The sequence below is a fragment of the Schistocerca cancellata genome, chromosome 4, assembly GCF_023864275.1.
Source record: "Schistocerca cancellata isolate TAMUIC-IGC-003103 chromosome 4, iqSchCanc2.1, whole genome shotgun sequence".
Taxonomy (NCBI): Eukaryota; Metazoa; Arthropoda; class Insecta; order Orthoptera; family Acrididae; genus Schistocerca; species Schistocerca cancellata.
In genome coordinates, this window is record NC_064629.1 from 774,940,851 (window position 1) to 774,968,710 (window position 27,860).

The window sequence follows — 27,860 nt, forward strand, 5'->3', positions numbered from 1 at the left end:
GTTCTTGCAATGTGTTTTTCATAGCCTCTTCGGAAAGGTGCCAAGTAGGGATCCTTCTTAATTTTCTCAGGAAGATCATTCCAAGCTGCCAAGGCAGCCATTGGTAAATCACTGTCAACATTTATTTAATCAAATGATTCAATTGGAGTCCAATCTGTTAACAGACTGCCATGAGACTGGCAGCAACACAGCAGAGCTACCTGTTGCTGCCAGTGGCTACATGGCTGCCAATGTTAATCTAGAAGGTAAATTTCCTAAATTTAAATTATAATTTATCACATTGTCAATAGGGATTATGGAGCCAATGGAAATTCTTTGTTCTTTGTCTGTAGATAATTTCTTGCAGTGATATTTGACACTTCATGTTAACATAAATATCAAATTTATGTAGTGAAAAAATACAGTGATATATATCAATATGTATGATTGCATTTATAATCAGTCCATTACATATATATCTGCTAGCTACAAAAAGGTAGAACATGTACATCTATTTTATAGAATTTTCACAGAAAATGTCATTTAAGTACATTATAAAAATATATACTGACACTAATTATTTCATGATTCTTTAACACTAAGGGCAAATACTGATCAGATGTCTAATTTTCTTTTAAAATGAGAGACTTTCTATAATCTTTATACATTGTGGTAAACTGTTTTACAGTATGCACCTAGCATTTACAGGTTCTTTGTTAATTTTAGCCTACTTCATTCTATATGATAGTTTTTATTCTTGTATTATGTTCATGATATTCTTTGTTTGGCAATGCAGTGCAGTTTTAAAGTGATAATTGTTTCATATGAACAGTTTCAACCACAATGTGTGAGCAAATGAGAACACTAAGACACTGACTAACTTTTTAGCTCCCTGAATATTTCTGAAGAATTCTCTAGGTGATACTTTTGCAATGCACCATATGGCCTCTTGTGATCTTGTGTGTGCACATTTGCAGCATTTCCCCAAGCCAGGACGCCATATGACAGGTGTGAATGGACTAGTTCATAGTACATTGATTGTAGAGTGTGTATTTACTGACATTTTCTTGTCAGAAATATGCTTTAACCTTTTTGCTGCACATGTGTGATTCTCCCATGTCATATCAATCCACTACTACACTTAGAAATTTATAGGAGTCTCTTAGTTTTAGGTCTCCAAGCCTGCCTGACATTGTCCGAAGTGTGTGTTTGCATTTATCTGCATATATGATGTTTTGTTTCCATTTATAAAGAGATTGTTTTCTTGAAATAATTATTTCCACTTTTCATATTTAGTGAAGCCTTCTCTTGCAGGTCATCTGTTGTAGAACTGGTAGCAAAAAATGAAGTGTCATCTCTATACACACACTAAGATTGTAAGACCAGATGTTCATATGAAGAGAAATTGTTTATGAGCCATATATATAACATTGCACCTAAATGCAGACTCACAGCAAACCATATCTGTTACTGGTGTTTATAGGAAACTCCAGCTAATAAATTATTTGGTATTTTAAAACAATGGTTAAGCCACCTGACACTGACTTGGATATAATTCACATGTTTTTTGGAAATTCAGTGCATATTACTGAAATGTACAATAACCCAATAACATTATGTAGCTTTGCATTTGCTGTGCAAATATTAGCTGGTGCAACAGACATTGCATACCACAGCTACTTCCAATCAAGTTTTAAGGTATGGTATTTTTTGGGGAAATTCAAGCAATATATTGTGCATACTAAAGTTACAGAAAAGAATGAGGAACATGTGAACTGCCCATCTAAGGACATCATGTCACCCACTATTGGGAAAAACAGTTATTAACAGTTCCCTCCTTTTACATTTATGATATCTTTCTACACAGCAATTTAGAATTATTCAAGAAAAACTGTTTCAATCACACACACAACGCGAGAAACAATTTTATGCTTCCCACTCATCACTTAAACCTATATGCACAGTCTCCTCAGTATATGGCAATGAAAATTCGTAACAAGCTAAAAGGAAAATGTTTTGAGTATGACCCTTGAGACACTGAAAACAAAGCTATATGATATACTTGTCAAACACTGCTACTTCACTGTTGAGTTCATGAAGGATGAACTGAACATTTGAGCAGGATAAATTTACATATAGTCCTGTGTGTAAATGTAGCTGTCCTTCACAAAAGGGAGGAAAGAAAAATAAGTTTATATTAATGTTAAAATTCTTTGTATCGATTAGGCCTAACTTGTGTTGTCAAAAAATTGATATGTCTCTTTTACACTAACCATGTGATTAGAAATTTTATGTTATGAGATGAATAAAACCCTCTTCACTATTAAAATTCTATTTTAGGTAATGAACATTTTCTAATTAGCAATGCAGCAATGCAGCAATGCAGCAATTCCACATGGTATGGCCAACTTTAGTTCTTACTAAAAAGAGTATTTGTTACATACTTTCAATCTAACACCAAACAGAAACACCCTTTTATAGGGGAGATCAAAACTTAAGGGCTATTTCAAGTTATTTATGTAGGTCTTTAATAGTTCTTTAACTTTCTTACCTTGGACTGCTAATTTGCATAGACTCTCCACTTGATTCATAATCTGGCACGTGCTTTCCTGGATGTTCAGCCATTTTCTGGTGAAAGGATAAGATTTATTTACTAAAAGTAATTTTTCAAAACCAAGGAACATGACATGCCACACCCATCTGTCAGTGAAGACTGACTATGAAAACTATTTGTACTATAATTTTCTGTATTTCCTTGATATACAATATGTTTTGGCATATAAATTCATAAGGAACAGAATTTTAATATTTTGAAAAGTTCTCTGCTGTGAGCCCACTTACTGCTTTTCATTATCATTTTTACTGCTCTCTTTTGCATCTTTACTTTGTAAATTTTGAGCATTGTTTCCCCAGAAATTTCTACCATAACTAATTCCTGACTGAATGTAACTAAAGTGTACAATTCTCAAACATTCACTACTGCATGCAGATGGAAGGACTAAGTGCATATTAAAACGAAGCAATGAAACAAATCCAAATTAACCAAATATTTGATCAACCACATTTGAAATGTACATGTTGACTAAGTGTAACCCTTCAAACATGGAAGTATATTTCTCAAATGAATAAAGCTAATTTCAACATGAGCAGCACTGCAAATATAAGTTCTGGATGTATGATAAACAGCTTTTAAGTGGCATCAAGTATAGGTCAACAAGGAAACAATAAGTACAACTTTTATTCAATGAACAATGTATATAAACAACTATAGCAGAAAGTTTGTAAGGATGAATAGTGTTTCCCAACTGGCAAGGAATCAACACAAAGGTGTTTTGTGTTGTGTTGTGTTAGTCCTGTATCATCAATGTGTAACACGCAGTGTCTTGTGGTGATACTGCTCCTATGCACACAATTCTTAGCAAAGTGATTCTTTTCTGTATATCAAATGCCCAATACTATCTTCAAGTTGCAGAAATAGGGCAGAATAATAAGGTAGAAGTAAGGTTCATTTTAAGGAAATTTAAAAGTTGTATCTCCTTACAGTAGCAAAAGATTTCATTTATCACTTGTGCACATTAGGGAAAATGGAACAAGAACAAATTTACACTTTCATACTAAGGAATAAACAACAATATCTGTCAGTAACTCTGTAAACAACTTGCCCAAGAAGATTAAAGAGAAAAATACATTTATAAACAGACAAAAAAATACCTTCTGAATAATGTGTACAACAGCAACATTACTGGAAAACAGTAAATGTTAATGAAAAGTAACAAATTCAACACTTGGATTAATATATTTTAACAATTTTACTGTCCTTACATGAAAATAATGCTCAAGATAATGAGTTCTTAATATTGATACTGGGCAGATGTAAGGAAGGGTACAATGCACAAAACTTAGGAATGTACATTGACCAAGACAAACTGGAAAGACCACATGACCAAGCTCTGAGACCTTTTGCTCTAAGAACGACAGTATTTGTGAAGTTCTTTAGATAGTGCTAGAATGGCTTATTTTGATTATGTCCAGTTTCCTTTAGCATATGGAAACTTTCTGTAGCAAAATTAATAGTTGATTAAATGAAGTCTTACATTACAGGAAAGGACTATTTGAACCTTTTCACATAGCTCTGCTAGAACTCATTGCAAGTCTATTTAAAAGACTGTTTGCTTACTGTACCCTAGCTGTACACACCTGAATGTGTGGATACAAATAGCTAGGCTACAACCTGCAAACCAACTGATTATCACAGTTGTTAATCCTCATATCTGAGCTGCATGTAAATTACCATGCAAATCTTTAACTTCTGTACATGGGCATTGTGACAGTACTCCAGATATATCATGTATCTGGAGTGATGAAGCCACATTTACCAGTGATGGCCAAGTAAACTGCACAGACATGCACTGTTTGTCTGTTTACAATACCCACTGCCTTCATCAGATGGAACATCAGTGTCCATCTAGTGTAAACATGTGATGTGCAATAGGCAACCATGAGCCCATAGGTCAGTGTTTCATAGACTGAACACTGACCTAGCATCTCAGCCATCTAACAGACCATCTTCAAGGGATGCTAGGAAATGTTCCTCTGCAGACTAGGATGAACCTGTGACAGCAACATGATGGCTGTCCTGCTTATAGCAAACAAGGTACTACAGCATGTCTTCATGAATTGTTTTCAAGTCATTGTCCTGGATGCAGAGGACTTTCACCTTAAACAGCCCATTCCCAGATTGGACACTGTAGACTTATTTTGTGGGTAAGGCTGAAAGAGGTCTCTAAAAACATATCAACTACACCTGATATGCAATGATTTATTACTGCAGCCTGCTTGGACATCTCCACCAAAATGCTAGTTATTGTGCAACAGTTTTTCCATACAAGACTGGAAGCATGTATTACCACTGCTGGTTGTCATTTTGAACACAACTTCTGTTTATTGTTCTGATTACTGGTTAGAATCCACATATTTATTATTTATTTATTTATTTATTTATTTATCTCTTGTTCCGGTGATCCATGTTGTGACAATATCACAGGATATGGAACATGTCAATTTTACAAGCTTTTGGCCAGAATTTATGGTAATACAGAAAACAAAACAAAACAAAAACAGTAAACAGTAACTTAGGTCCCACTACAAAAAAATACATTTTAGATATAGATATTACAAAACAAAAACAGTGAACAGTAACTTAGGTCCCACTACAAAAATACATTTTAGAGAGAGATAAAGATTACAAAATAATAAGTGTTACAAAGAAATAAATATTGCAAAATATATGTCCACAATAAAAATATTTGGTATTACAAATACAAATTTGGGCATACATTTGCATTTTACAATACAAGAGATGTTAAACACTGTAGTTCAGGAACTCTTCTAATGTATAAAATGATCCCTGCAATAGGAACTGCCTTAAGGTTTTTTTGAACAGGAGATCATCATCTATCAAACACTTAATTCTTGAAGGGAGGGCATTAAAAATCTTACAGCCACTGAAATGGACTCCTTTCTGCACCATACTTAGATTTAGCTGTTCATAGTGGATATCATGTTTCCTTCTAGTATTGTGACTGTGATATGCACTATTCAGCTTAAAGATGGATTTTTCTTTCCTTATGAAGCACATCAATGAGAATATATATTGCGCAGTGGATGTAAGTATTTCAAGCTTCTTAAAAAGATTCCTGCATGTGGCTCTAGGATTGACTCCACACATGATCCTTATGGCTCTTTTTGTACACACAGTACTTTTTTAGCCAGTGGCTGATTTCCCCAAAATATAATTCCAAATGCCATAATTGCATGAAAGTAACCATAATATGCTGACTTCATGGTTTCCATATTTCTATAAGAAGAAACAATGCGCAATGCATATGTTGCTGAACTTAGTCCTTTGCACAGATCCACGATGTGGCTGGACCAATTCAGTTTGCTATCAATATGCAAGCATAGGTATTTTGAGGAATCTACCCTGTTTATTGTCTGCTCACCTACCTTTACAAATATTTCCTCATCTTTGGATGTTTTGCGGAACTGAATGTAGTTTGTTTTACAGTAATTTAAAATAAGACCATTAATGTTGAACCAGTTCACCGTTTCATTTAAAATCCTAGTGTATGCACTCCTGTTTGGCTTTGGTGTGTCCTACCACAGATATTGTGTAAGTATCTGGGTGGGAACTTTTCAAAACAAAATTTTGTAAATGACTAGAATCCTGCAACAATCACTGACATTCTAATTTACCCTACTTGTAGTTTGTTAGTCTCAATAGGCATTGTTCCATTTAAAGAGCAGATGTTCGCACAAAAAACACTGTAAGTAATATTACAATCTGCATATTGGCTAACAATACAAGCTCCTGATTACCAATGCATTTACTGAAAAAAACACAGATTAGGAAAACTACATTTCTGCAATATTTGGAGAGCGAATTTTAGATGAGTTACCCTGTCTGATAACATGTCTAACACCGATTGGTCTTTCAAGATTTCAACTATTTTCTGAGATTCATCATTAAGATGAATGGTTGGGTATATGGAGACTGACCAGCAGTATCATCAGTCCCTCATTCATATGATAGTCCAGATTCAATTAGTGACACCAGCCAGATGTCAGTTATAGTATATAGCAGTGGTGAAACTGACCCACTGAAGGCAATATTGACAGCGAAGAACAGGGTAAGAAAGGAACACACGTCACAACAGATGAACCACCACTGTGCGATCAACACCAAGGATTATCCCTCACTTTACTGTGCATCAATCCAGCACAAGGATAAGGATAAATGGAAAAAGCATTTCTTCTAGTTGGGTGGAAGTGATTTCTGCAATAGTAAAAGAGGGAAGCCTCAAAGAACTGACAATAAATGATAGAATCAAGTTCACAGATGGAGTTTGGTGTAGCCTAGGAGGCAGCATTAGATGTCTACCCCTTGTGTCTCACACCAAATCCAATTGTGTATTAAAGATAGGAACAGACTACTAAAAAAGATGAATTATCAGAGCAGCTGCTGGAGGATGTATAGCCTGTGGCTTCCAGACTTGGCATGTAGCAGAAGACAACAACCTAAACCACCCTACCGAAAAGCACTTCTTAAGTATAGAAAACACTGAGTAACTGAAGAACCAGTTCAAAACCTTGTGTATATTATCCACAAACATTACAAGCTAAGAATACACATGTTTACAGGGGAGGCCAGGTGGTGGCCCTCCACCAGGTCATGATTGGTTGGTGGGTGGGTTAGGGATTAATGGACTAAACAGTGAAGCCATCAATCCCTTGGTCCATAGACACTATGATCAAAAGAATCTAGACACCTGGCTGAAAATTACTTAGAAGTTCGTGGTGCACTCCATCGGTCATGCTGGAATTCAGTATGGTGTTGGCCCACCCTTAGCCTAGATAACAGCTTTCACTCTCACAGGCATATTTTCAATGAGGCGTTTGAAGATTTCTTTGGAAATGGCAGCCCATCCTTCATGGAATGCTGCAGTGAGGAGAGGTATCAATGTCAGTTGGTGAGGCCAGGCACGAAGTCAACATTCCAAAACATCCCAGACATGTTCTATATGATTCAGGTCAGGACTATGCAGGTCAGTCCATTACAAGGATGTTATTGTCATGTAACCACTCTGCCACAGGTCATGCATTATGAACAGGTGCCTGATCATGTTTAAATATGCAATTGCTATCCTCAAATTGCTCTTCAACAGTGGGAAGCAAGAAGGTGCTTAAAACATGAATGTAGGCCTGTCCTGTGATAGTGCCACACAAAACAAGAAGTGGTGCAATCCCCCTTAATGAAAAACGACCACACCATAACACCACTGCCTCCGAATTTTACTGTTGGCACTACATATGCTGGCAGATGACTCACCGTGAATTCACCGTACACACATCCTGCAATTAGTTCACCACATTGTGTACCATGATTTGTCACTTCACACAATATTTTTCCACTGTTCAATCGTCCAAAGTTTACCCTCCTTACACCAAGAGTGTCATTGTTTGGCATTTACCAGCATGATTTGTGGCTTATGTGCATCCGCTGAAAATGAAATCCAAGTTTTCTCAACTCCCTCCTAAGTGTCATAGTACTTGCAGTGGATCCTGATGCAGTTTGGAGTTCTTGTATGATGGTCTGGATAAATGTCTGCCTATTACACATTACAACCCTCTTCAACTGTCAGCCTGTCAGTCAACAGAAGAGGTCAGCCTGTACACTTTTGTGCTGTACGTGTCCCTTTACACTTCCACTTCACTATCAAATCACAACAGTGGACCTAGAGATGTTTAGGAGTGAGGAAATCTCACGTACAAATGTATGATAAGTGACACCCAATCACCTGACGATGTTTGAAGTGCGCGAGTTTCGTGGCATGCCCCATTCTGCTCTCACAATGCCTAGTGCCAACTGAGGTCACTGATATGGAGTATCTGGCAGCACAATGGTTGGTTGTTGGTTGATTTACAAGAGGGGGAAAGCACCAAACTGCTAGGTCATCTGTCCCTTGTTCTGAATAAAACAATGCCGTAATAGTGAGAATAAAGAAGCAAGACTGACACAAAATGGAGAGAAAGGAGAAAACCACAAGAATGCAATTGCAACCAACACTTAAATGGAAAAAGGGGAGAATGAAACCACAGAAATGCAAGAAACAGGTAGAAAAGAGTAACATGACAAAACATTATCATGGCTGGCTGACCATGATAATAAGGAAGAGCCAGCCACTCTGCAACACATTAAAACTTCCACCCTAAAAGCACTACAGTGGACACAGAGGGACAAAGGACATGTGCTAAAATTTAGATCAAACGATACAACCAACCCTCAAGAATAAAACGTAAAACTAAGTCCTTTGGGCCACTTTAAAGGTCCAGGCGAAGCCGCAGCCTAGGTGTACACCATGGAGGTGTACACGATTGGACCTCGAGTAAACGTGGTAAAGGCAAGGACTCCAGACAGAAGGGATCGAACGCGAACTACAGTTTTAAGCCCTGACCTGGACAGCCAATGCAGAAGATGAACAGCCATGGGTGGGGGAAAACAAAACTCTGATGAGCGGGAGGATTACGAACATAACTGGCGAGCAGTTGTGCATACCTGACCTGCAATGGAGGGACTCCAGCCTCCGCAAGGACAAGTCACTGGACTCGTCCTGAAAGCTCTCGTTGGTAGTCTAACGCCTCAACGGTGCACTGGGTCGAGTAAGCACAACACAGCGTGCCGCCAAACCGTAAACCAGACTCCTATAGTCAAGGCAGGCTTAAATAACGGCTCTGTATAGGTGCAGCAGCTTAGAGCTCTCTGCACCCCAGTTGGTGTTGCTCAGGCAGCAGAGGATCTTGAGGTGCTGCCAGCACTTCTGCTTAAGCTGACGTAGGTGAGGAAGACAAGTCAATCAGGCATCTAAATCCAGTCCTAAAAATCTGTATGTCTTCACTACAGTGAGGGGGATTGTCAGTAAGGTTAAATACTGGTTCCGAATGAACAGTACGATGCAGACAGAAGTGCATAGCACACAACTTAGCGGCCGTAAACTGGAAACCATGGGCTAGAGCCCTTGACTGCGCCTTGTGGATTGCTCCCTGTAGACGCCACTCAACAACACTAGTACTGGTGGAGCAGTACAAACGCAGAAGTCGTCTGCATACAGACGGCCCTACAGCTGCTGCTAGACTGTTAATGGCCACTAAAAATAGAGACTCAATACAGAGCCCTGTGGGACCCCGTTCTGGATATGGAAAGGGGAAGGGGGGGAGGGACTATGAGAGGGACCAACTTTGACAAGTAAAGTACGAAGAGACAGGAAATTTGGGATAAAAATTGGGAGCAGGCCTTGGGTACCCGACTCGTATAATGTGCCAAGGATATGATGTCGCCAGGTTATTTCATAAACTTTTCGTAATTCGAAAAAGACGGCAACACGGTGTCAGCGTCTGGAAAAGTCTGTTCGGATAGCAGACTCTAGGGACAAGATTATCAGTGGTAGAGCGACACAGGTGGAAGCTGCCCTGGCAGAGCCAGTAAGCCACGTTACTCCATGACTCAACCCAACTGCCGACACCATACATTCCAAAAGCTTACAAAGAACGTTGGTGAGGCTGATGGGCCGATAGCTATCCACATCAACTGGGTTTTTGCCGGGTTTGAGCACTGGTCTGATGGTGCTCTCCCGCCAATGCAATGGATGATTATTGGTTTGTGGGGCACTCTACTGTGCCGTTATCAGGGCCTGTACAAATTCCCAACCTTTTCTCAGACACGTCACTCCACTTTCAAGGATTATGATGAAATGAGGACAACACACTCAGTCATCTCAAGGCACGTGAAAATCCCTGACCCCACCAGGAATCAAATCCAGGACTCCATGCTCAGGAAGAGGATGCAACCGCAAGATCATAATCTGTGGAGGCCAGTGTCATGGAAAGACGCAGTCATGCTAGTACCAGCTGAAGATGACGCGGGGATGTCGCTCGTAGTCTGACGAGAGGTGTTTAATCATCTGACTGGATCTGATTGGGCCCAGGAGCTGTGCTGGGGCAATGGGCAAGGGCACTGAGGAGCTCCCACTCTGTAAATGGGCGTTATAGGATTCAGTGTTGCGTGTAGTGAACGAGAGGACTCTGCAATCGTGTTTGCATCGGTAACACACCTTTTATTTTAACACTGGCAACACCTGTTGGGGTCTGGTACCTAAATACTCGTACCTTTCCCAGCAGTCCTGTTTCTGCCTTTTGGTAAGCTGGCGAACGTGCGCATGGAGCCGTTTGAAGGTTATGAGGTGCTCCAGGGAAGGATGCCGCTTATGCCACTGCAGAGCTCACCAACGCTCCTTAATTGCCTCTGCGACTTCTGGAGACCACCAAGGGACTGTCTTTCGCTGAAAGCACACTAAAGAACAAAGGATCGCGTTTTCCGCCGCAGAAACGATCGTTGTAGTTGCCTGATCAACCACCACATCGATGTTACCATGTGTGGGAGATTCAACAGTGACAGCAGAGGTCAAAACTTCCCAGTCTTCCTTGTTTACAGCCCATCTGGGCAGGTGCCCATGGGCCGGACAATGGGGCAGTGACAGGTTGGTTGGTTTTTTTTGTTTGATGGGAGATGAACATCGAGGTCATCAGTCCCCTGTTCCAAACAGACATACTTGTAAAAGGCCCAAACAGTAGAAGCGTAACCTCAATAGTTCACTAGAGTAAAACATTACAGTGGTTGATGGAACAGGTAACAGGTCAACCACTCAACTACAAACGAACCTCCAGCTGGAAAGCATTGATAGAGGTACCAACACAACTTGTTACCATAAAGACAATATCTTGGTATCCCCGTCACAAAATTCGCTGGAGTAGGTGTAGCCTGAGACATCATGCGAGAGCACCCACACTAGAACGAGTGATAAAACCCACCTGCATGGATAAAATGTGAAAGTCAGCTATAGAGGCATTGTCACCTAAAATTAATGGAAGTGTAGCTCGTAAATTAAAGGACTGCTGCAAGGGGGCTAAAAGGGGGCAGTCCATCAGAAGATGGACCACTGTCAGCCCTGCATCACAGTGACACTTGGGCAGGTTCTCACGACGAAGGAGATAGCTGTGGGTCTTTTTTTTTTTGGTTGGGTTTAAGGGCGCTCAACTGCTGAGGTCATTAGCGCCCAGTCACTGTTGTTAGAGCACATGGAATCCGGTAAAACTCAAGGGGATGGGGGGACACCAGAAGGACCTGACAAAGATGCAGACAAAATAAGTAAAAAGATTAAATGTCTGGACAAGCCAGTTAAAGTTATAAAACGCAGAATACGAGCAGCTGCTCTAGCGTCATCAGCTAAAACATCCGGTAAAGTAGATGGTAGGGACAGGACAACACGAAATTGACTAAAATGGGGACACGACAATAAAACATGGCGCACTGTTAATGCCTGACCACAAGGGCACTGCGGGGCTGGGTCACCGGAGAGCAGGTAGAGGTGGCTAAACCGGCAATGCCCAATCCGCAACCTGGTCAGAAGGACCTCCTTGCGCCGAGATGGTTGGTTGGTTGGTTGGTTTGGGGGGATTAAAGGGACCAGACTGCGACGGTCATCGGTCCCTTTTTCCAAAAAAAAGGTAAAACCACCCAAAGAGAATAAAAAAAAAAAAACAACGAACAACAGGAAAGACGTCAGACGACACAGGACAAGAAATACTCCTACAGAGATCAGACGAAACAAATTAAAATCACACAGAGTGTGACAGTGGTTGGCCGACCATAGAGATAAAAAGGAAAAGCCAACCACCGAGAACACATTAAAAACTCAGCGTAAAATCGTAGGCCAATGGCCAGAATCAACACAAAAGAACAGAACAAACACTCAGATGAAAGAATAAAAACTCCCTGCCCTAATAAAACGTAAAACTAAGGCAGCCATACCAGGGTCATCACATAAGAGGGCAGGGAGAGTATCAGGCAGCGCAAATGTCTGCCTGACCACACCTAAAAGGGGGCAGGCCAACAAAATGTGGGCCACTGTCAAAGCCGCCCCGCAGCGACATACAGGAGGGTCCTCCCGGCGCAGTAAATAACTGTGTGTCAGGTGGGAGTGGCCAATGCGGAGCCGACAAAGGACGACAGAGTCCCTGCGGTTGGCTCGCAGGGATGACTGCCACACAGTCGTCGTCTCCTTGATTGCACGGAGTTTATTGGGCATGATCCGATTGCGCCATTCAGCGTCCCAAAGCGCAAAAACTTTTCGGCGGAGGACTGCCCGCAAATCAGTCTCTGGGAGGCCAACGTCCAGAGACTGTTTACTCGTGGCCTCTTTCGCCAGGCGGTCAACATGTTCATTGCCCGGGATACCGACATGACCGGGGGTCCACACAAAGACCACAGAGCGGCCGCAACGCGCAAGAGTATGCAGGGACTCATGGATAGCCATCACCAGACGAGAACGAGGAAAACACTGGTCGAGAGCTCGTAAACCGCTCAGGGAATCGCTACAGATAACGAAGGACTCACCTGAGCAGGAGCGGATATACTCTAGGGCACGAAAGATGGCGACTAGCTCAGCAGTGTAAACGCTGCAGCCAGCCGCCAAGGACCGTTGTTCGGAATGGTCCCCTAGAGTTAGCGCATACCCGACACGACCAGCAACCATCGAACCGTCGGTGTAAACTATTCCAGAGCCCTGATACTTGGCCAGGATGGAATAAAAGCGGCGGCGGAAGGCCTCTGGAGGAACCGAGTCCTTCGAGCCCTGTGCCAAGTCGAGCCGAAGGCAAGGGCGAGGAACACACCACGGGGGTGTACGCAGAGGCGCCCGGAAAGGAGGTGGAACTGGGAAAAACCCAAGCCCGCAGAGAAGCTCCTTGATGCGTACGGCGATCGGACAACCCGACCGGGGCCGACGGTCTGGCAGATGGACGACTGACTGCGGGAACAGGACACGATAATTTGGATGCCCGGGCAAGCTAAAAACATGGGCAGCATAAGCGGCCAGCAAACGTTGGCGTCGGAACCGCAGTGGAGGTACACCTGCCTCCACTAGGACGCTGTCCACAGGGCTGGTGCGGAAAGCACCAGTGGCAAGGCGTATCCCGCTGTGGAGAATTGGGTCCAGCACCCGCAACGCAGATGGGGATGCTGAGCCATAAGCTAGGCACCCATAATCCAGGCGAGACTGGATTAACGCCTGGTAGAGCCGCAACAGGGTAGATCGGTCGGCGCCCCAGCGGGTGTGGCTCAAGCATCTCAGAGCGTTTAGATGCCGCCAACAGGTCTGTTTAAGCTGCCGGATATGAGGCAGCCAAGTCAACCGGGCATCAAAAAGGACACCCAAAAACCTGTGGGTCTCCACCACAGCTAGAAGTTCGTCGGCAAGATAAAGCCGCGGCTCAGGATGGACCGTTCGGCGCCGGCAGAAATGCATAACGCGAGTCTTGGCTGCCGAAAACTGAAAACCACGCGCTACAGCCCAAGACTGCGCCTTGCGGATTGCGCCCTGTAGCTGACGTTCAGCTGCTGCAATGCTAATAGAACTATAGTAAAGACAGAAGTCGTCAGCATACAGGGAAGCGGAGACAGAATTTCCCACTGCCGCAGCAAGACCGTTTATCGCAATTAAAAACAGGCAGACACTGAGGACAGAGCCCTGGGGTACCCCGTTCTCCTGGACGAGGGAGGAACTATACGAGGCCGCGACTTGCACGCGGAAGGTACGATACGACAGAAAATTTCTGATAAAGATCGGCAGAGGGCCCCGAAGACCCCATCCATGAAGTGTAGAAAGGATGTGATGACGCCATGTCGTATCGTACGCCTTCCGCATGTCGAAAAAGACAGCGACCAGGTGCTGACGGCGGGCAAAGGCTGTACGGATGGCCGACTCAAGGCTCACCAGATTGTCGGTGGCGGAGCGGCCTTTACGGAACCCACCCTGAGACGGAGCCAGAAGGCCCCGAGACTCCAGCACCCAATTTAAGCGCCGGCTCACCATCCGTTCAAGCAACTTGCAAAGAACGTTGGTGAGACTAATGGGACGGTAGCTGTCCACCTCCAGAGGGTTCTTTCCAGGTTTCAAAATGGGGATGACGATACTTTCCCGCCATTGCGACGGAAACTCACCCTCGACCCAGAGACGGTTGTAAAGGTCGAGGAGGCGTCGCTTGCAGTCCACTGAAAGGTGTTTCAGCATCTGACAGTGGATGCGATCTGGCCCGGGAGCGGTATCAGGGCAAGCGGCAAGGGCACTCTGAAATTCCCACTCACTGAATGGAGCGTTGTAGGGTTCAGAAGCGTTGGTGCGAAAAGAAAGGCTCCGACGTTCCATCCGCTCTTTAATGGAGCGGAAGGCCTGGGGGTAATTCGCAGAAGCGGAACTCATAGCAAAATGCTCTGCTAAGCGGGTTGCAATGACGTCGGAGTCAGTACAAACTGCTCCATGCAGTGAGAGCGCAGGGACGCTGGCAGGGGTCCGATAGCCGAAGACCCGTCGAATCTTGGCCCAGACCTGCGATGGAGTGACATGGAGGCCAATGGTCGACACATACCGCTCCCAGCACTCCTTCTTGCCTTGGCGGATAAGGAGGCGGGCCCGCGCACGCAGCCGTTTGAAGGCAATAAGGTGGTCCATGGAGGGATGTCGCTTGTGACGCTGGAGCGCCCGCCGGCGATCTTTAATCGCTTCAGCGATCTCAGGCGACCACCAAGGCACAGCCCTCCGCCGAGGGGACCCAGAAGAACGGGGAATGGCAGACTCGGCGGCAGTGACGATGCCGGCGGTGACCGATGTAACCACCGCATCAATGGCATCAGTTGAGAGAGGCTCAATAGCGGCAGTGGAGGAGAACAAGTCCCAGTCAGCCTTATTCATAGCCCATCTGCTAGGGCGCCCAGAAGAGTGACGCTGTGGTAGTGACAGAAAAATCGGAAAGTGGTCACTACCACACAGGTCGTCATGCACACTCCAGTGGACAGATGGTAAGAGGCTAGGGCTACAGATTGAAAGGTCAATGGCGGAGTAGGTGCCATGCGCCACACTGAAGTGTGTGGAGGCACCATCATTCAAAATCGAGAGATCGAGCTGCGACAATAAATGCTCAATGGTGGCGCCTCGACCTGTTGCCACTGACCCACCCCACAGAGGGTGATGGGCGTTAAAGTCGCCCAGTAACAAGAAAGGTGGCGGCAATTGGGCTATCAGCGCAGCCAGGACATGCTGCGCGACATCACCCTCCGGTGGAAGGTAAAGACTGCAGACGGTAATAGCCTGCGGCGTCCACACCCTAACAGCGACAGCCTCTAAAGCTGTTTGTAGAGGGACAGACTCGCTGTGAAGAGAGTTAAGGACATAGATGCAGACGCCACCAGACACCCTTTCATAAGCTGCTCGGTTCTTATAATAACCCCGATAGCCACGGAGGGCGGGGGTGCGCATTGCTGGAAACCAAGTTTCCTGCAGAGCAATGCAGAGGAAAGGGTGAAGGCTGATAAGTTGGCGGAGCTCAGCTAGATGGTGGAAGAAACCGCTGCAGTTCCACTGGAGGATGGTTTTGTCCATGGCTGAGAAAGGCGTGCCGGGACTGGGACGGCAGATTACGCCGCTGGGTCACCTGCTGCCTCCGATTGAGCACCCGTGCTAGTGCTATTGCTATTCACGGCGTCTGAGGGACCGGCGAGATCGAGGTCCTCAGCGGACGCCAGAATCTCCACCTCGTCCCCAGACGCAGAGCTAGAAGGTTGCGATGGGGTGGCTACCACCGCGCGTTCCTTGGGCTTAGAGCTGCTCTTCTTTGATTTCTCACGCTGCTCCTTGGGTTTAACTGGCTGGGAGGGCTTCACCGATTCAGTCTCCGGGACTGAGGAGGATCGGGAAGCCCTTCGACCTGCAGATTGTGGGCACTTACGCCACTGTCGATCGTCAGCCTTCCCGCCGGTGGAAACCTGGGAAGGGAGGGACCCAAGGGACCCCTTGCGAGCGTGAGAAGCCGAAGAAGTTGGACACTTCTCCGGCTTAGAAGCGGGGACCAACGTCCCCGATGGGGGGGATGGTGTTGCTCCTGAGGTACGTGGCACAGGAGCAACCCGGTGGGTAGAGCCCCCCACTGGCAAGGGGGCAGGAGGAGTTGTACCACTCGTCGATCCGGCCGGAAGGCGTGAAACTGATGGGGCTAGCACAGGTGTTGTAGCAGCGGCGTAGGAAGTTGTCATTCGCACAGGATGTAATCGGTCGTATTTCCGTTTGGCCTCAGTATAAGTCAGTCGGTCCAGGGTCTTATATTCCATGATTTTGCGCTCTTTCTGGAATATTCTGCAGTCTGGCGAGCAAGGTGAATGGTGCTCCCCGCAGTTGACGCAGATGGGAGGCGGGGCACATGGAGTATCGGGATGAGATGGGCGTCCGCAATCTCGACATGTGAGGCTGGAAGTGCAGCGGGAAGACATATGGCCGAACTTCCAGCACTTGAAGCACCGCATCGGGGGAGGGATATAGGGCTTGACGTCACATCGGTAGACCATCACCTTGACCTTTTCCGGTAACGTATCACCCTCGAAGGCCAAGATGAAGGCACCGGTAGCAACCTGATTGTCCCTCGGACCCCGATGAACGCGCCGGACGAAATGAACACCTCTACGTTCTAAGTTGGCGCGCAGCTCGTCATCAGACTGCAAAAGGAGGTCCCTATGGAAAATAACACCCTGGACCATATTTAAACTCTTATGTGGAGTAATAGTAACGTTAACATCCCCCAACTTGTCACAAGCAAGTAACCTGCGTGACTGGGCGGAGGATGCCGTTTGTATCAGTACTGAGCCAGAGCGCATTTTAGACAAGCCCTCCACCTCCCCAAACTTGTCCTCTAAATGCTCGACGAAGAACTGAGGCTTTGTGGAGAGAAAAGACTCCCCATCAGCTCTCGTGCAAACTAAGAATCGGGGCGAATAACTGTTACCTCCATCCTGGGACTTACGCTCTTCCCACGGCGTGGCCAGGGAGGGGAACGTTTTCGGATCGTACTTCTGAGCATTAAATTGAGCCCGAGAACGCTTAGAGACTGCTGGCGGCTGGCCGCCAGCGAGAGATGATGGACCACGCTTCATTGCGGGTCATCCGCCCTGATGCCACCTACTCCGACCAAGGGCCCTCCCCACGGGCGCCACCCAGCCACAGCAAAGGCCACCTGGCAGGATGGCCGTTGCCGGGAGTCCTGATACCCCAGGAGGATAGGCATCTACTCCTTGGCATACGTGGGGAGTTAACGGCGCAGGCATCAGTAGAGCGATCCCTGTGTTGTCAGGGGGCTACAACCAAGAGGGTACATGGCGGCCCCACCACAACGGACTGGCTACCGTGCTGGATCTTAGGTGCAAAAATGGCCAAGGTCGTCGTCGCAGTTAAAAGAAACACTGCAGAGTGCAGTGTGGTAATCGCCCAAGAGATCGAAAACGAGCGGGACACCATGGCAACGACGAGAAAGACGGCTAAAGGTCTAATTGCACGACGGATACAGTGCACCATGTAAGGCGCCCTTCCCCAATTGGCTCGCTCTTCGGAATAATTTAGAAAGATGGAGGTCAAACCCGAGAGGGGACCATCACATAAGGCCAAAACATGTGAGACTCCTTTTAGTCGCCTCTTACGACAGGCAGGAATACCGCGGGCCTATTCTAACCCCCGAACCCGCAGGGGGTTGCGCCGAGATGGTCGGGAGGATGTTGTCCAAGCAGTTGGGAGCGGTTTGACTGCCCGGAGCTTGTTTCCTTGGAGGGATGACCAAGCATCCCACCACGACACAAGCCTCTTACATACATCCCCACGAACGTCGGATGACGGGACACAATGGGAGGCTGCCCGAGGCAGGAGGACTGCAGCCTTGGCTGCAGCATCCGCAGCCTCATTCCCAGGCACTCCTACATGTCTGGGAACCCACAAAGCTGACAGAACCACCATTATCAGCGAAAGAATGGAGGGACTGCTGTATCCGTTGAATCAAGGGATGGACTGGATAGGGAGCTCCAAGGCTCTGAAGAGCACTGAGTGAGTCAGAGCAGAGTACATATGATGAATGGCGGTGGCGGCGGGCATACTGAACGGCCTGATGGAGAGCAAAAAGCTCGGCCGTAAAGCTGGAACATTGGTCGAGGAGCCGGTATTTAAAGGTGGCGGCCCCGACGACAAAGGCACAGCCGACACCATCGTCAGTTTTGGAGCCATCGGTGTAAATAAAGGTGTGACCGGCAAGTCGAGCACGAAGTTCAACAAACCGTGAGCAATACACTGCAGCCGGAGTACCATCCTTCGGGAGGGAGCTGAGGTCTAGATAAATATGAACTGGAGCCTGGAGCCAAGGTGGTGTCGGGCTCTCACCCTCTCTGAAGGTGGTAGGGAGGGCAAAATCCAATTGGCGAAGCAGGCGACGGAAGCGGACTCCGGGGGGCAGCAGGGCAGACACATACAACCCGTACTGACGGTCGAGAGAATCGGCGAAGAAGGACTTTTAAGAGGGGTGGTCGGGCATAGACGACAGCCGGCAGGCATACTGACACAGCAGTATGTCGCGCCGGTAGGTCAACGATAACTCGGCAGCTTCAGCATAAAGACTCTCGACAGGACTAGTGTAGAAGGCTCCGGTCGCAAGACGTATCCCCCGATGGTGGATGGAGTTGAGCCGGCGTAAGAGGGACGGCCGAGCGGACGAGTAGACGAAGCTCCCATAATCCAGCTTCGATCGGACTATGGACCGATACAAGCGAAGCAGGACAGCGCGATCCGCTCCCCACGATGAACCGCTAAGAATTCTTAGGACATTAAGGGAACGTGTACAACGGGCCGCCAAATAAGAGACATGTGGAGACCAACACAGCTTCCTGTCCAAGGTGAGCCCTAGAAACTTAGTTGTGTCCACGAATGGGAGAACAACGGGACCGAGATGTAAGGATGGCGGAAGGAGCGCTTTATATCGCCAAAAGTTGATACAAACCGTCTCTTCAGAGAACCGGAAGCCATTTGCCACGCTCCATGAGTAGAGGCTGTCTAGACAACGCTGAAGGCAGCGCTCCAGGAGGCATGCTCTCTGGGCACTGCAGTAGATCACGAAGTCATCGACAAAGAGAGCCTGAGACATTAGGTGGAATGCAATCCATAATTGGATTGGTCGCGATGGCAAAAAGGGCTACGCTCAAGACGGAGCCCTGAGGCACTCCGTTCTCCTGGAGGAAGACGTCGGACAATACGGAACCCACACGTACCCTAAACTTTCGATCCGTTAAAAAGGAATCAATAAAAAGGGGCAGGCGACCGCGTAGGCCCCACCTGTGCATAGTGCGGAGGATACCTCCTCTCGAAGTATCATAAGCCTGCTCCAAGTCGAAGAACACTGCTACCGTTTGGCGCCTTCGCAAAAAGTTGTTCATGATGAATGTCGACAAGGTCACAAGGTGGTCAACAGCGGAGCGGCAGCGACGAAAGCCGCATTGAACATTGGTAAGTAGCCGTCGAGATTGAAGAATCCAGACTAACCAAGCGTTAACTATGCGCTCCATCACCTTACAGACAGCTTGTAAGAGAAATGGTGCGGTAACTAGAAAGATGGTGTCTATCCTTCCCGGGTTTGTGTATAGGAACAACAACGGCGTCACGCCAACGCATGGGGACTTGACCTTCGGTCCAGCCGCGATTGTAGGTACGAAGAAGGAAGCTTTTGCCCGCCAGAGAAAGGTGTGCCAGCATCTGAACGTGAATGGCATCTGGCCCCGGAGCAGAGGACCGGGACAGTGCAAGCGCACGTTCGAGTTCCTGCATAGTAAATGGGGCATTATAATTTTCCAGATCCAGCGAGTGGAAGGAAGGTCGCCGAGCCTCTGCTGCCTCTTTCCTGGCAATGAAGGCAGGATAGTAATGGGCGGAGCTTGAAACCTCCGCGAAAAAGCGGCCAAAGGCGTTGGAGACAGCCATAGGATCAACAAGGACTGCATTACCCGAGGTGAGGTCAGGCCAGGTACCGAGGAGTAGGCCTTAATGCCCGACAGCCAGCGCAGGCTACCCCAAACGACAGAAGAGGGAGTAAAACTGTTAAAGGAGCTGTTGAAAGAGGCCCAACAAGCTTTTTTGCTGTCTTTGATGACTCTACGGCATTGCGCTCGGAGTCGTTTGTATTCAATACAATTCGCCAACGTAGGATGGCGGCGAAAGGTGCGTAAAGCACGTCGTCGAGCGCGGATAGCGTCCCTACAAGCCTCGTTCCACCAGGGGACGGAAACGCGACGTGAAGAAGAAGTAGTAGTACGAGGAATGGAACGTTCGGCAGCATTGATAACAGCCGTGAGGTATTCGACCTGACTGTCACAACTGGGAAAATCGTGGTCCAGAAAGGTCGCCAGGGATGAGTAAAGTCCCCAGCCAGCTTTCAGTATGTTCCACCTCGAAGGACGTGGGGATGGGGTGTGGTGCAGGAGACTAATGACACAGGGGAAGTGGTCGCTCGAATAGGTGTCAGAAAGGACATACCACTCGAACCGACGGGCAAGAGTGGTAGAACAGATCGAGAGGTCCAAGTGGGAGTAGGTATGAGTAGAGTCCGAGAGGAAAGTCGGGGCGCCGGTATTGAGGCAGAGAAGATTGAGATGGTTGAAGACATCTGCCAAGAGTGAGCCTCTTGGACAGGATGCAGGAGAGCCCCAAAGGGGATGATGGGCATTGAAGTCGCCAAACAATAAAAACGGCGGGGGAAGCTGAACGATCAGGTGCATCATGTCAGCCTGACTAACAGCAAACGACGGTGGAGTGTAGATGGTACAAACTGAAAAAGTAAAAGCAGAAAGAGTAATGCGGACAGCTATTGCTTGGAGTGGGGTGGTCAATGGGATGGGATGGTAAGAGACATCGTCCCGAACGAGCAACATGACCCCACTATGAGCTGGGATACCGTCCACAGGGGTGAGGTCATACCGCTCCGAGGTATAGTGGGTAAAGGCAATACGGTCAGTCGGGCGCAACTTGGTTTCCTGGAGTCCAAGGACGAGCGGACAGTGCAGGCGGAGGAGCAGTTGTAATACCTCCCGATGAGATCGAATACCTCTTATGTTCCAATGAAACAACGCCATCGCTAGTCAAAAAGTCGGGGGAACGAGACAGGGGAAGAGCTGGTCACCTCGACGGCCGCGGAGGGCCAGGTTGCGAGGGAACAACGCTACAACCGACGGGAGGCGGATCCGGTTCCATCGACTCGTCGCCAGCTGCGGCCGCTGTTCCTGGTTGTGTAGGAGGGGCAGCATCATTTGCCGACGAAAGGCCAGCTGAGCGCCTGGCAGCAGAGCGTCCCGGCGAAACTGAGGACGGCCGGGAGCAGCGACTCACGGATGGAGCGTCAGACGAAACGCGCCGGGGTGGAGAGGGGGATAGAGACTACTTCTTTGAGGTCTTCTTGGAAGGCCAAGGAGGCACAGGGATGGTGGGCTGGACCCGAAGAAGGTCCTCACACGCAGGGTCCGTTTTGGAACGCCGGACCTCTGAAGCTGGGGTCCGGAACGTTTCCCCGATGGACACCTGAGAAGAGGATCGCTTCTCAGGTGGCGTGGGGGGAGAAGGAGGAAGGGTGGCCCATGGGGCAGAGGGGGTGGGGGCCACGGGGGAGGAGGATTTGGAAGGGAGGGATTTGGCAGGCGGAGGCAGAGCCCCCTGATGGGCGGAGGAGAGAGAGGATAGGGGTGAGGATACCGCGGAAGGAGTGGACACAACTGAGGCAAACGATGTGGTCAATGGCACGGGATGGAGGCGGTCATACTTCTTCCTGGCCTCAGAAGAAGAGAGCCGATCCAAAGTTTTGATTTCTTGTATCTTCTGCTCCTTCTGATATGCGGGGCAGTCTAAAGATCTAGGCGAGTGGACGCCAGGACAATTAACGCACCGAGGTGGTGGGGTGCATGTATGTTCCTCACGAAGAGGACGTCCACAATCGCCACAAAGGGGCTCAGCCTCACACCGTGACGACATGTGCCCAAAGCGCAAACACCTAAAACAGCGCATAGGAGGCAGGACGTAGGGTCGCACGTCACACCGGTAGCGCATCACCTTTACCTTCTCCGGGAGAACGTCCCCCTCGAAGGCGAGGATAAAGGCCCCGGTGTCGATGCGACAGTCTTTGGGGCCGCGCTGGACTCGCCGGACGAAATGCACGCCTCGGCGCTCCAGGTTGGCCCTGAGCTCATCAGATTGTAGCAGGAGGTCACGATGAAAAATAACCCCCTGCGTCCTACTTAGTGCCAGATGTGGGACAATGGAGACTGAGATGTCCCCTAGGCGGTCGCACGCCTGGAGCGCCGCCGACTGTGGCGGAGGTGGTCTTGATAAGAACAGACCCTGAACGCATCTTGCTGAGAGCCGCGATTTCCCTGAAGATGTCCTCAATGTGCTGAACAAAGAACATGGGCTTGGAGGTGGTGAATGTCCCCCCATCAGTTCGAGAACAGACCAAATAGCGGGGTAAGTACTTCGCCCCAAGCCGGCGGGCCTGTCCCTCCTCCCATGGAGTGGCCAAGGGGGAAAGGGCAGGAGAACTAGAACTAGAAACGGTACCTTTTCTTTTGAAAGACTCTGCTGCAGAGCGACCTGGTACGTGATGACGTTTCATCTGCGAAACGTCCGCCCCGATACCACCCACTCTGACCAGGGGCTCTCCCCACGGGCGCCACCCAGCCGCAGCAAGGGCCACCTGGCAGGATGACCATTGCCGGGAGTCCTGATGCCCCAAGGAGACGGGCATCTACTCCTTGGCCGACGTGGGGAGGGTGCAGCTCAGGTATCGGCAGTATGATCCCTGTGTTGTCAGGGGGCTACAACCTAGAGGGTACATGACGACCCCACCACAACGGGCTGGCTACCGTGCTGGATTTCTGGTGCCATGGAAAGTCCATCATGATCGCTGGTGCAGATGGAGATGCACTATGGGAGTAACTTGGACAACCCATCAGGCGTTTAGGCCCAATTTGATGAATAGTGGGTATGGTTACAACGCCAGTGCAATGCTGAGTGCCTAGGTCTTAGTGCACTTAGGACCAGTGGTACACCACGTAAGGTGTCCTTCCCCAAAAGGCTCGTACTTCTGTAGAATTCTGAAAAATGGAGGTCAAACCCCAAGGGGGACCATCACATGGAAGGCCAAAACAGTTGAAACTCGTTTTAGTCGCCTCGTACGACAGGCAGGAATACCTCGGGCCTATTCTTACCCCGGACCCGCAGGGGGAAGGAAGGGGGAGGAAGGGTTGAAGATGTAATCAAGGCATAACTAGATGTCATGGATACAGGGTGAAGACTTGTATATTTCTTACAGGCCTCTGTGTAGGTTAAACGATCGAGGGACTTATGCTCCTGTATCTTCTTTTCCTCCTTATATACTGGGCAATCTGGTGAACGTGGAGAATGACTACCACTACAACTTACACACACAGGAGGGGGAACACAGGGACTCCCTCATGGAGTGGACGTCCAGTCACCACAGAGAGGAGCCTGTGAACAGTGGGAAGACGTGTCCAAAACACAAGCACTTAAAATACCTCATAGGAAGTGGGATGTACGGCTTCACATCACATCGATAAACCATAATCTTAACTTTCTCATGAAGGGTATCCCCTTCAAAGGCCAGGATAAAAGCACCAGTATCAATGCTATTGTCTTTAGGACCCTTCTGAACACGCCGAACAAAGTGAACACCCCGCCGTCCGAGATTGTCCCGAAGTTCCTCATCAGTTTGAAGGATGAGGTCCCTGCGAAAACTCACACCATGTACCATATTTAGACTGGTGGGGGCAATGGACACAGGAATTGTGCGAAGATGGGTATAGGCACGAAGGGCCACAGACTGGGCAGCTGAAGCAGTTTTTATCAGCAACAAACCCGACCGCATCTTGCTCAGGGAGTCCACTTTGCCAAACTTGTCTTCAATGTGTTCCACAAAGAATAAAGGTTTGGTATTGGTGAAAGTATCTCCATCAGTCCTGGTGCAAACTAGGTAACGGGGGAAAGGTTTTGCCCCTAGCCGACGGGCCTGACCCTCTTCCCAGGGGGTAGCCATGGAAGGGAAGGCCGAAGGGGCAAAAGAAGCAGCACTTGAGGAATCAGTTCCACACAGAGAGACGGCCGCAGAAGAACGGCCAGAGTTCTGGACCCGTATGCGTTTCATTCGCATAGCGTGCGCCCTGATACCACCCACTCTGATCAAGGGCTGTCCTCACAGGCGCCACCCAGCCACAGCAAGGGCCGTCTGGCATGGCGGCCATTGCCGGGAGTTCCGATGCTCCAGGATGACGAGCAACCACTCCAAGGCATGCATGAGGGTCACAGCGCAGGTATCAGAAGTGTGATCCCTGTGTGTTCAGGGGGCTCCACCAGAAGGGTACATAGCAACCCCACCACACGGGCTGGCTACCGTGCTGGCTATGCACCCTAGCATCAGATGACGACGTTGAAGAAATGGTGGACTGTACTAGGAGGGCGCACGTCAGAGACACTAGGTAAGGTGCTCTTCCCCAAATGGCTCACACTACGGAGGAGAAATTTTGTAATGGAAGTCAAACCCCAGAGGGGGACCAAGGAATGCCAAGAGGAGAAGATTATGCAACAAAGCCAAATTGGAAAATTAACAGAACCAGGAGGATAGTGGGGCCAACATAAGCAAGGACACCAAGAGAGGGAGAGGAGAGGGCGATGGGAAAGGATCAAGGAGGGGAAATGAGGGTTGGTTGGTTGGTTTGGGGGGATTAAAGGGACCAGACTGCGACGGTCATCGGTCCCTTTTTCCAAAAAAAAAAGTAAAACCACCCAAAGAGAATAAAAAAAAAAAAAAAACTAACAACAGGAAAGACGTCAGACAACACAGGACAAGAAATACTCCGACAGAGATCAGACGAAACATATTAAAATCACACGGAGTGTGACAGTGGTTGGCCGACCATAGAGATAAAAAGGAAAAGCCAACCACCGAGAACACATTAAAAACTCAGCGTAAAATCGTAGGCCAATGGCCAGAATCAACACAAAAGAACAGAACAAACACTCAGATGAAAGAATAAAAACTCCCTGCCCTAATAAAACGTAAAACTAAGGCAGCCATACCAGGGTCATCACATAAGAGGGCAGGGAGCGTATCAGGCAGCGCAAATGTCTGCCTGACCACAGCTAAAAGGGGGCAGGCCAACAAAATGTGGGCCACTGTCAAAGCCGCCCCGCAGCGACATACAGGAGGGTCCTCCCGGCGCAGTAAATAACTGTGTGTCAGGTGGGAGTGGCCAATGCGGAGCCGACAAAGGACGACAGAGTCCCTGCGGTTGGCTCGCAGGGATGACTGCCACACAGTCGTCGTCTCCTTGATTGCACGGAGTTTATTGGGCATGATCCGATTGCGCCATTCAGCGTCCCAAAGCGCAAAAACTTTTCGGCGGAGGACTGCCCGCAAATCAGTCTCTGGGAGGCCAACGTCCAGAGACTGTTTACTCGTGGCCTCTTTCGCCAGGCGGTCGACATGTTCATTGCCTGGGATACCGACATGACCGGGGGTCCACACAAAGACCACAGAGCGGCCGCAACGCGCAAGAGTATGCAGGGACTCATGGATAGCCATCACCAGACGAGAACGAGGAAAACACTGGTCGAGAGCTCGTAAACCGCTCAGGGAATCGCTACAGATAACGAAGGACTCACCTGAGCAGGAGCGGATATACTCTAGGGCACGAAAGATGGCGACTAGCTCAGCAGTGTAAACGCTGCAGCCAGCCGCCAAGGACCGTTGTTCACAATGGTCCCCTAGAGTTAGCGCATACCCGACACGACCAGCAACCATCGAACCGTCAGTGTAAACAATTCCAGAGCCCTGATACGTGGCCAGGATGGAATAAAAGCGGCGGCGGAAGGCCTCTGGAGGGACCAAGTCCTTCGAGCCCTGTGCCAAGTCGAGCCGAAGGCAAGGGCGAGGAACACACCACGGGGGTGTACGCAGAGGCGCCCGGAAAGGAGGTGGAACAGGGAAAAACCCAAGCCCACAGAGAAGCTCCTTGACGCGTACGGCGATCGGACAACCCGACCGGGGCCGACGGTCTGGCAGATGGACGACTGACTGCGGGAACAGGACACGATAATTTGGATGCCCGGGCAAGCTAAAAACATGGGCAGCATAAGCGGCCAGCAAACGTTGGCGTCGGAACCGCAGTGGAGGTACACCTGCCTCCACTAGGACGCTGTCCACAGGGCTGGTGCGGAAAGCACCAGTGGCAAGGCGTATCCCGCTGTGGAGAATTGGGTCCAGCACCCGCAACGCAGATGGGGATGCTGAGCCATAAGCTAGGCACCCATAATCCAGGCGAGACTGGATTAACGCCTGGTAGAGCCGCAACAGGGTAGATCGGTCGGCGCCCCAGCGGGTGTGGCTCAAACAACGCAGGGCGTTGAGATGCCGCCAACACGCTTGTTTAAGCTGCCGGATATGAGGCAGCCAAGTCAACCGGGCATCAAAAAGGACACCCAAAAACCTGTGGGTCTCCACCACAGCTAGAATTTCGTCGGCAAGATAAAGCCGCGGCTCAGGATGGACCGTTCGGCGCCGGCAGAAATGCATAACGCGGGTCTTGGCTGCCGAAAACTGAAAACCACGCGCTACAGCCCAAGACTGCGCCTTGCGGATTGCGCCCTGTAGCTGACGTTCAGCTGCTGCAATGCTAATAGAACTATAGTAAAGACAGAAGTCGTCAGCATACAGGGAAGCGGAGACAGAATTTCCCACTGCCGCAGCGAGACCGTTTATTGCAATTAAAAACAGGCAGACACTGAGGACAGAGCCCTGGGGTACCCCGTTCTCCTGGACGAGGGAGGAACTATACGAGGCCGCGACTTGCACGCGGAAGGTACGATACGACAGAAAATTTCTGATAAAGATCGGCAGAGGGCCCCGAAGACCCCATCCATGAAGCGTAGAAAGGATGTGATGACGCCATGTCGTATCGTACGCCTTCCGCATGTCGAAAAAGACAGCGACCAGGTGCTGACGGCGGGCAAAGGCTGTACGGATGGCCGACTCAAGGCTCACCAGATTGTCGGTGGCGGAGCGGCCTTTACGGAACCCACCCTGAGATGGAGCCAGAAGGCCCCGAGACTCCAGCACCCAATTTAAGCGCCGGCTCACCATCCGTTCAAGCAACTTGCAAAGAACGTTGGTGAGACTAATGGGACGGTAGCTGTCCACCTCCAGAGGGTTCTTTCCAGGTTTCAAAATGGGGATGACAATACTTTCCCGCCATTGCGACGGAAACTCACCCTCGACCCAGAGACGGTTGTAAAGGTCGAGGAGGCGTCGCTTGCAGTCCACTGAAAGGTGTTTCAGCATCTGACAGTGGATGCGATCTGGCC

At 48.6% G+C, this 27,860-nt stretch overlaps 1 long non-coding RNA gene across 1 annotated transcript in view; it reads right to left on the reverse strand.

Annotated features, from left to right (window-relative positions):
* Positions 1 to 27,860, reverse strand: part of LOC126183778 (uncharacterized) — a 40,780-nt gene continuing 12,920 nt past the window's right edge. The window contains exons 2-3 of the long non-coding RNA XR_007536812.1: positions 2,531 to 2,607; positions 1 to 111 (exon numbers count right to left, since the gene is read on the reverse strand). This is a non-coding gene — a long non-coding RNA (uncharacterized LOC126183778). The remainder of the gene's footprint in view (positions 112 to 2,530; positions 2,608 to 27,860) is intronic.